The sequence below is a fragment of the Mobula birostris genome, chromosome 14, assembly GCF_030028105.1.
Source record: "Mobula birostris isolate sMobBir1 chromosome 14, sMobBir1.hap1, whole genome shotgun sequence".
Lineage (NCBI taxonomy): Eukaryota > Metazoa > Chordata > Chondrichthyes > Myliobatiformes > Myliobatidae > Mobula > Mobula birostris.
In genome coordinates, this window is record NC_092383.1 from 27,502,097 (window position 1) to 27,511,705 (window position 9,609).

A 9,609-nucleotide genomic window follows, 5' to 3' on the forward strand; every position below is an offset into this window, starting at 1 on the left:
GTCAGAGGTTAATGACACTGAGTGCCTGATAGCTGGTAAGAAATCATGACTTATTGATTAATTATGTTATAAAAGAGGCCCTTTTAGCCCATAGGGTCTATGCCTGCTCTCTGTGATACAGTTTAATCAGTCCCATTCCCCTGGTTTCTTCATACAGCTTTGCAAGTTTTATTCCACAAAGTGTCTTTGCAATGTAGTTTTGAAAAGACTGATTATCTCCACAACCATCATTCTCATTGACAGTGACTTTCATGTCCTCGCCATTTGCTGCACAAAATCGCTCTGCCTCAATACCCCTTCCTCCTGGAACTCATGCCAAAGTCCTTAACATTTGCCTACTAGTCTTTGTATCACTTACTAAAAGCAAGAGATAGTCTTTGTTGAGCTTTTAAAAATTTGTAATAATCTTGCATACTGATACCACATCTTCTCTCAGATCCCTTCATTCCAAGTGAAATATCTAATTTCTCCTGTCTAATCTATTAGTAAAATTCTGTTTCTTCAGAATCTTTCTGATTCATAGAGTCATAGAGCACGATAGCACAGAATCAGGCCCTTCGGGTGATCTACTCTGTGCCAAACTATTATTCTGCCTAATCCCATTTACCTGCACTCAGATAATAACCATCCATACTCCTCCCATCCATGCATCTATCCAAATTTCTCTTAAATGGTGAAGTTGAAGCCACTGTCCTTTGCAGCTGGTTCCACACTCTCACCACCCTTTGATTGACAAAGCTTTGCATAACTATCAAAGTTCAAAAGTTCAAAGTAAATTTATTATCAGAATACATATGTGTCACCACTTACCACCCTGAGATTCATTTTCTTGCAGGCATTCACACTACAGCAAATAAATATAATAGAATCATTGAGAAACTATATACAAGCAAAGGCTGATGAATAACTAATGTGCAAAGGAAAACAGTGCGTGCAAAAAAAAAATTACAATAATAAATAAACAGCTATTTTTGAACTAATACCTTATTCATCAAGTCCAGGCTCCCATATTTTTTAGTGAATACTTCCAATATGCCCTTCCATCCTCAAATATCTGCAGAAATGACTCCTTGTTCTTATGCAGTCAGTCTCTATGTTGCCTTCCCTCAACCCTTCTGAAAATTATATCATCTTGTATTTACCTGTATTTAAATCTAGACCTCTTCTCTGCCCATTATGCTGGCCTATTCATATCCATCTATACTATTTGCCACTCCTCCTAGTTTGCTATCACTGATGTTTTGTGCCATAACATAATATCTAACATTTTTCTATTAACACCAGGTCCATAGAATTGACCTTAGGTGAACATTTCTATCTTTCATCATCTACCATGGCACTGTTTTTTGGTCCATTATTATCCTGACTAAACTGACCCCCTTATTTCAATTTTGCTGAAGAGCTTCATTTGGTATTTTGTGAAATATGTCTTAAACAAGGCTATGTAGCCATGGCGTTCTCTTTATCACAATTCTGTTACCTCATTAAAGTATTCAAATAGGTCAGTGAAATTTCTTAAAAAAAATTTTACTAAGTGCAATTGTGAACAATAGCCATATCAGAAATGCTGATCAAGTCAACTAGTTCCCAAAGAGAACTCTGATAGGCCAGTCAGATGGTTCACTGCTGCTCAGTGATAGAACACAAAAAAATCATATGCACAATTAAGAAACATTCAAAAATGGTAGAAATACTGGATTCATGATGATCATGATGAAGTCTGCTAGAGATAGACATTTATATACATGCTGTCCTCCATAATTCAAAGACATTGAAGGATAAGGTTGCAGGGTGAGAAAACGTGGCAGGAGCACTTGGAACTAAAAGCTAATCCCTACCGGGAGAAAGCAGCACCTGTTCTTTCCGCACTGTTCTCCAGCAGTTTAAGGACTAAGTCCAGCCAGTACATAACTCACAAGTGCTCTTGAAAGTCAGGTATTAACCCTACCTACCATCAACCAAGCATTGCCAACCTGGTCCCCTTCATGATAGCTTATGAAGAAGCATGTGACTTCCCTCCCAGAGATGATAGGTGTTTGTGCACTCAACTCTTGAAGGCTTGGACCCCATCGTCGCAGATGTTTCCAACCACAGCATCTGGAAGGCTGTTCCAAATTCTGATAGGACAGTGAAGGAAGATCCTACCCAGTGTGTAGGTTCTCGCATCAGGCATAGAAACAGCATGAGCAAGCATAGATAAACTTGATCGTGTGGTGCGCCGTCTCTCATAAGATGAAGGCAGCATGGCGTGAAGGTCTGCAGGGCTGTGGCTGGTGTGCATTTTGTATAGCTCAGTAGCTGCAGCAACCTGTCGTCTGTGGTGTAAGCTACTGACGGCTAGCTTCTCTCGAGCTGTGGCTTCATCTGCACCTATAATCCGGAGAGCCTTTCTTTGAATGGGATCAAGCTGGCTGAGGACACACTGTGAGGCATTCATCTATGATACTTCATACCTGGGCTTTGTAAACCGTAGCTCTGCCCTCTTTGCCTAGTTTGGATGCTATTTTCCGCAGAGCTCCAAGCCTTTGTTTGAAATAGTGGAAAGGTGTTTATCCCACACCAACTTGCTGTCAATATTAACACCAAGGATTACTAGCTCCTTCTTTAAATTCAGCTTGCAGTTCCCAAAATACAGGTCAGGATTAGATGGATTCCTCTTCCTAGACATCACCATCCCCTTGCACTTAGTAGGCTCAAAGGCGACATTCCAGTCGTCTTCCAGGCTTTCATCCTGTCAAGATCCCTATTCAGGCCTGCTGGCACTGTATTACTCTCTCCTGCTCTAATTGGTGCAAATAGTGTGGAGTCATCAGCGTACAGGTATAGCTTGTACTAGTGTTTTTTCAGATCTGCTCTGTCTCTCTATAATTAACTCAAACTTTTTTCAAGTTTCCTACTATAGCTTCTCTGATTATTGTTTCCAGAATATTACTCATTTGCTATTTTAAATTAACCAGCCGTGTTTAATAAGAATATCCTTATACACTTTTTTTAAGAATGTCACATTTGCAACTTTTCAATCTATTAACTCATCTGTTAAACTGTACCTATAAGAAAATGGAAAATTACATTAAGCCCTTCTGCTAGCTGCACCCCAACATCATTTAGTGCTAGGATTATAAGACATTTGACCAGATGATTTATACACTTTATGAAAAGTATCATATGGTCCCTTTTGGTTTAATTATATTTTCCATATCCAGTATCACTAAGGATCCTTGGCTTAGGTCTACTTGTCCATCTCTCATGTGCCAAACTAAGCCTGAAGTATATTCTCTGCAACGCTACACTCGTTTTTCTCAACCTCTAGTTCTAGTTAATTTGGATAGGTCCCTTGTCATTTCACGAGTCAACCTTTTTCCAGTTTATAAATTCTGTATATGATACTACAGCCCTCTTAACCTAGTCCACGCCATTCCTCAGCACCTGATCCAATAATTTCTCCTTCTTAACTAAATTAAGAATATACTCATGCAAAAAATTCCACTGAATGCATGTAGAAATCCATCACACCTCTTCTTTCACTTTACTCTAACTTTATCCCAACAAACATTTGAGTAAATAAAGATCCCGATATCAACTCTGTATTGTTCTTGCAAATCTCTGTAATGTCCTTTCAGATTAGTTCTGCTTTCACTTTCTTGTATCTGAAGTCTTATAGGAAACCATCACTGGTGTGATCATCTTCTTTATACTTCTTAACTCTAACCACACAGATTCTGTCCTTTTCTTCTCCTTGGGTATCATTGGCTTCAACATAATCAGATCCTCTACCTGTTGATCACCACTAATCCAAAACCATGAACCAGTCACATAAGTATGATCACTGCAACATCAGGTCTTGTGGCAAGAAATTCACCTACTTACTTTCCAAAGATCAACAATTATCTACAAGTCAGGTGTGTGATATCATTGTTAGATGTATGATGGAATTTCCCCTATTTGTTTTGAGGTGTAGTTCCAACAATACACAAGAGATTTAGTGCTATCCAGGAACAAAGAAGCTCACATTTTTGTCAATCAGTCTTGTGCCATAAACTTGTAACTTCCTCCGCTAATAATACAATGCATACTATTTGCAAACATTGGTGCCATTCACCAAATCATCTGCCAAACCTGTGATCTCCACCAACTAGAAGACGAACATGTAGGAAGATGATCATCTGCAAATGCATCTCATACGCACCCTCTATCTCAGCTTGAAAGTAGATTTGTAAATTAATATGACTGAAGTCAAAGCATGAAATTTGTGCTGGTGATGCTGTGGTTTAAGCAGGTCCAGGCTAATCACGCATCATGATTCAACTATTGTCCAGCACTACCCAATTTACTGTCTTCAGGTTTCAGACTGAAGGACCACACATCAGACTGGAATCTACAAGTGTAGCCAGCAAACACTGTTGATCAATCAATTTTTATTAGTCTAATCCTTCTAGACACTTATTGTAATTATGTGTTCTTTGTAACAATCTAAATAACTGAGAGCACAATAAACTACCTTGAATATGACCATAAAAATAATGGTAGGCTCTATGCAAGAGTCCACTAAAAGACTATGAATGCCTTTGGTACCTTTTTTTACCTACATTTATCCAACAACTCTAACTCCAACTGGATAAAAAAACAAAAATAAAGTGAATGCAGTTAATGAACATGAATCATTACTATATTGGGCATCTTGAGAAAGAACACTACACTCCAATTTCAGTCAAAGCTGGGTGGCAGTGTGAAATGTGAGGAGGATGTTATGAGAATGCAGGGTGACTTGGACAGGCTGGGTGAGTGGGCAGATGCATGGCAGAAGCAGTTTAATGTGGATAAATGTGAAGTTATCCACTTTGGTGGTAAAAACAGGAAGGCAGATTATTATCTAAGTGGAGTCAAGTTAGGAAAAGGGGAAGTACAACAAGATCTAGGTGTTCTTGTACATCAGTCACTGAAAGCAAGCATGCAAGTACAGCAGGCTGTGAAGAAAGCTAATGGCACGCTGGCCTTGATAACAAGGGGAATTGAGTATAAGAGCAAAGAGGTCCTTCTGCAGCTGCACAGGGCCCTGGTGAGACCACATCTGGAGTACTGTGTGCAGTTTTGGTCTCCAAATTTGAGGAAGGACATTCTTGCTATTGAGGGAGTGCAGCGTAGGTTCACAAGGTTAATTCCCGGGATGGCAGGACTGTCATATGTCGAAAGATTGGAGCGACTGGGCTTGTATACTCTGGAATTTAGAAGGCTGAGAGGGGATCTTATTGAAACATATAAGATTATTTAGGGATTGGACACGCTGGAGGCAGGAAGCATGTTCCTGCTGATGGGAGAGTCCAGAACCAGAGGCCACAGTTTAAGAATAAGGGGTAGGCCATTTAGAATGGAGTTGAGGAAAAACTTTTTCACCCAGAGAGTGGTGGATATATGGAATGCACTGCCCCAGAAGGCAGTGGAGGCCAAGTCTCTGGATGCTTTCAAGAAAGAGATGGATAGAGCTCTTAAAGATAGCAGAATCAAAGGTTATGGGGATAAGGCAGGAACTGGATACTGATAGTGGATGCTCAGCCACGATCACAGTGAATGGCGGTGCTGGCTCGAAGGGCTGAATGGACTACTCCTGCACCTATTGACTATTGTCTATTGTCTATAAATGTTGCAAAGAAAATCCTTGCAATCTATAGGCTTCTGTTTTATTAAACAAGGAAAGAAAGTTTTATCCAGTAGAACTGCTGAGGGAAAATTAAGTCTAGCAATGGGAAAAATGTTTGAGAAATTGTGAAACAAACACTTATCTTTTCAATATACCACATTGTTGATTTATGCAGGGTTTCCACTGAGAGTTAAGAAGATCCCAACCACACTGATAATGTTTCAAAAGTGTTCCTTGAACAGTTACTTACAGTAAGGTGCAAAAGTCTTAGGCACATATATATAGCTAGGGTAACTAAGAGTTTTGCACAGGACTGTAGTAGCTTTATGTATTACACTTCATTGCTGCCACAAAAAGTAATCAAATTTCATGACATATGTGATGAAAACTGCGCAGCGCATGGGACTTGCGCCTGGTGAGTTGCAGGAGGATCCTGGTCTGGATTCACCCCACAGAGCCCAGAACCTCCAAGTGCCAGAAGCTTCTGTCCCAAGCAAAATAGTTCAACAGCGCCTGATCAAGTGGCCCCCAGCCAGTAACAAGAAAGTGCGGCTCCAGTTCGATGGGGATGTAGCAAGGATCATAGAGTTGACACCAAGGGAGATGTTGACAGACAGCTTCAGACAATGACCACCAACATTGTCAGTTATGCCACAGAGAGGTTTAGAATAAAGGAGGGAAAGACCACCAGATCTCAATACACTATGAACCACAGGGCAGCCCAGATCCACCAACTGTGCCAAGAGCTCCGGTCCCTGGCACAGCAGTTCAAGGTAGCAACAGAGGAGGAGAAACCTCCCCTGGTTGAGCTTTGGAACATCTGCAGGATGAAGCTAATGACCCTGCGCAGAGCAGAATGGCACAGGAGGCGAGGGAAAGAAAGAGCTAGCAAGCGAACTGCCTTCATAGCCAATCTGCTTGGTTTTACAAAACAGCTCCTAGGGCAGAAACGCAGCAGCTGCCTTGTGTGCTGTAAAGAAGAGGTAGACCATTTCCTTCATAATATCCTGAGCAACTTCGCAAGGGAGCAAGAGCTGGGCCTCCACAGAGCCCTTACAAGCCAACCACTCAATAGTGGTGTTCGATGTGAGGGAGCCCACCTGGAAGGAAGTCCAGGAGTTGTGTTCAGCCAGAGCCAGTTCTGTGCCAGGACCCAGCGGAGTACCCTACAAGGTGTACAAGCACAGCCCGGAGCTTCTCAAGATTCTTTGGAAGATCCTGCGAATGATCTGGCGCAGGGGAACAGTGGCAGACCAGTGGAGGTACACAGAGGGGGTCTGGATCCCCAAGAAGGAAAATTTGTCGAACCTGGAGCAGTTCAGATTCATCTTGCTGCTTAGTGTGGAAGGAAAAATTTTCTTTAGTGTCTTGTCCCGCCGGATGACGGACTTTCTCCTCAAGAACGCTTACATCGACACTTCATTGCAGAAGGGTGGAATTCCCAGAGTGCCAGGGTGCCTGGAACACACTGGAGTAGTCACCCAGCTGATCAGGGAGGTGCACATGGGGAAGGGAGTCCTGGTTGTGCTTTGGCTAGATCTCGCCAATGCGTTTGGGTCAATACCCCACAAACTGGTGGAGTTTACACTGGACCAACACCATGTTCCCAGAAAGGTCAAGGAACTCATAATGAACTACTATGGGAACTTCAGACTGAGAGTTACTTCTAGAGCTATGACATCAGGCTGGCATAGGCTGGAGAAGTCGATCATGACCGAGTGCACAATTTCCGTTATTCTCTTTGCCCTTGTCATGAATATGATATTCAAGGCAGCTGAGGCAGAGTGTAGAGGCCCGTTGACCGAGTCTGGTGTTCGGCAGCCCCCCATCAGAGCCTTTATGGATGACCTCATTGTCATGACAACATCAGTTCCTGGCAGCAGGTGGGCCTAGTAAAGCTAATCGCATGGGCAAGGATGAGCTTTAAACCAGCTAAATCCAGGTCCATGGTGTTGAAGAAGGGCAAAGTGGTGGACAAGTTTTGTTTTACCTTGGATGGCACTACAATTCCACCTATCACTGAGAAGCCAGTCAAGAGCTTGGGGAAGGTCTTCGACTGTAGCCTCAGAGATGCAGCTGCCTTCCGATCAACTTCCAAGGAGCTTTAGAGCTGGATCACCACGGTGGGCAAGTCAGGCTTACCTGGAAGGTTCAAAGCCTGGATTTACCAGCATGGCATTCTATCCCGAATCCTATGGGCGCTACTGGAATATGAGGTGCCTGCGACAACTGTGGAGTTGTTGGAGAGGAAGGTCAGTAACTACCTTCGAAGGTGGCTGGGCCTAGCTTGTAGCCTGAGCGGCGCAGCACTGTACGGAAGGTGCAATAAGCTGCGACTTCCCTTCAGCAGCCTGGACGAGGAGTTCAGGGTTTCCCACACAAGAGAGGTGCTGAAGTACAGGGATTCCAAGGACTCTAAAGTGGCAGCAGCAGGCATCCAGGTACGGATGGGCAGGAAATGGAAGGCACAGGAAGGGCTGGTGGTAGCAGTGTCCTGGCTGGGACACAGGGCTCTGGTGGGGACAGTGTCAACTGGGCGAGTGAGGCTGGGCTCCGTTTCACAACCTCGCTGTGACAAGGCCAAAGGCAAGGACAGACTCCAACGAGTCCTGGAGGAAGTGTGGGCTGGCATTGAAGAGGAGAAGAATAGCAGGATGGTGGGCATGTGGCAGCAGGGAGCATGGACAAGGCGGGAAGGTGCACTGGAGCGGAAAATCTCCTGGTCTGAAATCTGGCAGGCAGAACCCCAGCGCATTAAGTTTATGATCCAGGCTGTCTATGATGTCTTGCCAAGTCCTGCAAACCTCCATGTCTGGGGCAAAGCGATACACCAGCCTGTCCTCTCTGTCCGGGAAGAGGATCACTGGAGCACATCCTTAGCAGCTGCCCTAAAGCCTTGGGGGAAGGTCGCTACCGGGGGCATCATGACCAGATGCTGAAGGCAGTGGCAGAGAGCATTGCAATGGCCATGACCACCAGCAAACAGAGTGGTCAGAGGAAGAACATCTCCTTTGTCAGAGCTGGAGCACAGCCCCTACGTCAGCCCAATCCAGCATCATCATCGGGCCTGCTTAGCACCGCAGCAGATTGGCTGCTTCAGGTTGACCTGGGGAAGCAGCTGAAGTTTCCCGACCAAATAGCAACAACTTTACTGACGCCAGATGTTGTCCTTTCTTCAGTGTCCTTGAAGCAGGTTGTCCTCATCGAGTTGACAGTTCCCTGGGAGGACTGCATTGAGGAGGCAAATGAGTGGAAGGGGACCACATACCCGGAGCTGGTGGAGCAGTGCTGGAGGCAAGGCTGGAAGGCTTGCTGTGAGCCCATCGAAGTGGGGTGCAGGGGTTTTGCTGGCCACTCACTCTGCAGAGTCTACACTCTACTTGGCATCACAGGGGCCGGCAAGAGGAAAGCGATTAGGACCATCACAGAGGCTGCTGAGAGAGCGTCCAGATGGCTATGGATCAGGAGGGGTGATCCGTGGGCCAATGTTGCTGGGACACAAGCTGGGGTCTGGTCAACCCCGGCTGGGTCGCCTGGACGAAGGTGTATGATGTTACTACTACTACTATGTCGATTCAGGCCTAGGGGGCCGGCATCGGGCACGATGACATACTCTCCACTTCTCCCTCTCCTTCATCAGTTCATCTACGTTAGCATTCCATGTTGAAAGACCCGAAACACCGGACGACCCCAGGTTACAACACTGATGATGTGTCCCAGCGCATCCGCAGGATATATCTCAGAATCAATGATGATAAACCTGATTCTGATTTGGGGGTCTCTGTTGTGGACTGAGAGTGGGAAGGGGGCAAGGAGAGGGGAATCATGGTTAGGAGCAGGGGACAGAGGAGGGCAGGCAGGGAGAAGCACCAGAGATGCATTCTGTCATGATCAATAAATCAACTGCTTGGAATCAAATGATGTTGCCTGGTGTCTGAGAGCTGGGTGTGTCTGTACTCTTGCCACCCTTTGAC

General features: G+C 44.6%; 1 pseudogene; it reads left to right on the top strand.

Moving 5' to 3' along the window:
* The first annotated feature begins 6,261 nt into the window (after positions 1-6,261).
* Positions 6,262-9,186, top strand: LOC140209470 (uncharacterized; annotated as a pseudogene).
* Positions 9,187-9,609: the final 423 nt, after the last annotated feature.